Below are 3,109 nucleotides of genomic sequence, written 5' to 3'. Positions count from 1 at the left end.
CTGAGGTGAGCTGGAACTTCCAGCTCTTTTCTCTTTTGTGTCTGAAAATTATTATTACAAGGGTGTCTTTCATTTTTCTTAAAACCCATAGATGAGTGAGACCATTCTGCGTTTTTCTCTCTCTCTCTGACTTATTTCACTCAGCATAATAGATTCCATGTACATCCATGTATAGGAAAATTTCATGACTTCATCTCTCCTGACAGCTGCATAATATTCCATTGTGTATATGTACCACAGTTTCTTTAGCCATTCGTCTGTTGAAGGGCATCTTGGTTGTTTCCAGAGTCTTGCTATGGTAAATAGAGCTGCAATGAATATAGGTGTAAGGAAGGGGTTTTTGTATTGTATTTTTGTGTTCCTAGGGTATATTCCTAGGAGTGGTATAGCTGGATCGTATGGGAGCTCGATTTCCAGTTTTTGGAGGAATCTCCATATCGCTTTTCATAAAGGTTGAACTAGACAGCATTCCCACCAGCAGTGGATAAGAGTTCCTTTCTCTCCACATCCCCGCCAACACTGTTTATTCTCATTCTTTGTGATGTGTGCCATTCTCTGGGGTGTGAGGTGGTATCTCATCGTTGTTTTGATTTGCATCTCCCTGATGATTAGTGATGTGGAACATTTTTTCATGTGTCTTTTGGCCATGCGTATTTCTTCTTTGTCAAAGTGTCTGTTCATTTCTTCTCCCCATTTTTTGATGGGGTTAGATGTTTTTTTTCTTGTAAAGTTCTGTCAGTGCCTTGTATATTTTGGAGATTAGCCCCTTATCTGATGGGTATTGGGTGAATAGTTTCTCCCACTCAGTGGGTGGCTCTTGTATCCTGGGCACTATTTCCTTTGAGGTGCAGAAGCTTCTCAGCTTAATATATTCCCATCTGTTAATCTCTGCTTTCACTTGCTTGGAGAGTGCAGTTTCCTCCTTGAAGATGCCTGTAATGTCCTGGAGTGTTTTGCCTATGTGCTGTTCTATATATCTTATGGTTTTGGGGCTGATATCGAGGTCTTTAATCCATTTTTTTGACGTCTTTATTTTGGAGTGGAGATTACGGTTGATGTCTCCAATATTATTTTATTTTATTTTGTTTTGTTTTCTCTTTCTTTTTTGCACTTGAGTATGATTTGATTTCAGAACCGAGATTATTGTGTGGTGCCTGTCTTTATTGCTGTGGTGCTTATCGGTTATTTAATTCGATATTTTTTTTGTATTGTGGTATTTTAATTACTTTTTTCACATCCTCTCTCAAACTGAGGTTGGAAGCCTCTAGACAGGACTCTGCCTATTTTCAGCATATTTGATTTTTGATTGAGAAGAGGACATATTAGGTGATGGGTATTCCCCTGATTCAATGTGAATATGTACCCAAAATACTACAGTGAAAGATATGTAAGCCATTATGAAAAAAAAATTGTGTTTTTAATCAGAAATTTTCTTTGACTTACATATATTATTATTATATCAATTATATTATATGTTATGTTATGTCACTATATTATGTTATATTAGTTTACCTCATTATGTTAATCAATTTTGTCCTTTAAATGAATTCTTACTTTAAAAAAACAAACAAACAAAAAAAAACAACTTTAGTTTGCTCTGAAGAAAAAAAAATAAAATAAATAAAAGATAAGATAAGGCCTCCCAAATCTTACCACAGGCTGTGTTCTTTACACTGGCTGTATAGAAAGAGGAGGTACAGTAAAGGCACCCCATATACACCTCAACACAGGCCCCTTGCCGGGTATGTATTGTGAATTGGGGGACAAAAAAAAATGGAAAAAAAAAAAAAAAGAAAGTGATGACAGAGTCTCACCTATTATATAAGTACTTTGAATAGAAGAAAAATACCATTGAACCCTGGCTTGGGAGAAAATGTTCCCAGATGTGAATGCCAAAAACTTTCTGCAGACAATAAGGAAGGATAGTGAATAAAAAGCTATGTGATTTGGTGGTGGAGCTTTTCTGGATGTATTATGTACATGTTAATTGATTTTTTTCTTTCTCCTTCCCTCCCTACTCTTTTTCTTTTTTCTTTCTTTTGTTCTTCCTTTCTCCCTCCCTTTCTCCCTCTCTCTCTTTTCTCTTTCTCTTTCTCTTTCTTTCTTTCTTTCTTTCTTCTCTTTCTTTCTTTCTTTCCTTTTCTTTCTTTCTTTCTTTCTTTCTTCTCTTTCTTACTTTCTTTCTTTCTATCTTTCTTTCTTTCCTTTCTTTCTTTCTTTCTTTCTTTCTTACTTTCTTTCTTTCTTTCTTTCTTTCTTTCTTTCTTTCTTTCTTCTCTTTTCTTTCTTTCTTCTCTTCTTTCTTTCTTTCTCTTACTTTCTTTCTTTCCTTTCTTACTTTCTTTTTTCTTTCTTTCTTTCTTTCTTTCCTTTCTTTCTTTCTTTCTTTCTTTCTTTCTTTCTTTCTTTCTTTCTTTCTTTCTTTCTTTCTTTCTCTCCCTTCCTTTCCTTTTCTTTCCTTTCTTTTCCTTTCCTTTCCTCTCCTTTCCTTTCTTTTCCTTTCCTTTCCTTTCCTTTCCTTTCCTTTCCTTTCCTTTCCTTTCCTTTCCTTTCCTTTCCTTTCCTTTCCTTTCCTTTCCTTCCCTTCCCTTCCCTTCCCTTCCCTTCCCTTCCCTTCCCTTCCCTTCCCTTCCTTCCCTTCCCTTCCCTTTCCCTTTCCTTTCCTTTCCTTTCCTTTCCTTTCCTTTCCTTTCCTTTCCTTTCCTTTTCCTTTTTCCTTTCCTTTCCTTTTCCTTTTTCCTTTCCTTTCCTTTCCTTTCCTTTCCTTTCCTTTCCTTTCCTTTCTCCTTTCCTTTTCCTTTTTCCTTTCCTTTCCTTTTCCTTTTTCCTTTCGTTTCGTTTCCGGTTCCTTTGCTTTCCTTTCCTTTCTTTCCTTTCCTTTCCTTTCCTTTCCTTTCCTTTCCTTTCCTTTCCTTTCCTTTCCTTTTTCCTTTCCTTTTCTTTCCTTTCCTTTCTTTTCATTATTAAAAATATTTTTTGCCACATCCAGCAGTGCTCAGGTATTACTTCTGGCTCTGTGCTCAGGGATTACTTCTGATGGGTCTCAAAGGACTGTATAAGATGCCAAGGATGAAACCTTGGCCACTTTATGTGCAAAGCAAGCAACCTA

General features: G+C 36.2%; 1 non-coding gene across 1 annotated transcript; it reads left to right on the top strand.

The window, feature by feature from the left end:
- The first annotated feature begins 1,636 nt into the window (after positions 1-1,636).
- Positions 1,637-1,769, top strand: LOC126019372 (small nucleolar RNA SNORA51). The gene has a single exon (XR_007499095.1). It is a non-coding gene; the product is annotated as a small nucleolar RNA SNORA51 (small nucleolar RNA).
- The last annotated feature ends 1,340 nt before the right edge of the window (positions 1,770-3,109 follow it).

Source organism: Suncus etruscus, chromosome 9, assembly GCF_024139225.1.
Source record: "Suncus etruscus isolate mSunEtr1 chromosome 9, mSunEtr1.pri.cur, whole genome shotgun sequence".
In the NCBI taxonomy this organism is placed as follows: Eukaryota; Metazoa; Chordata; class Mammalia; order Eulipotyphla; family Soricidae; genus Suncus; species Suncus etruscus.
Note: the sequence above shows the minus strand (reverse complement) of the source record. Positions and strands in the feature narration are given on the sequence as shown.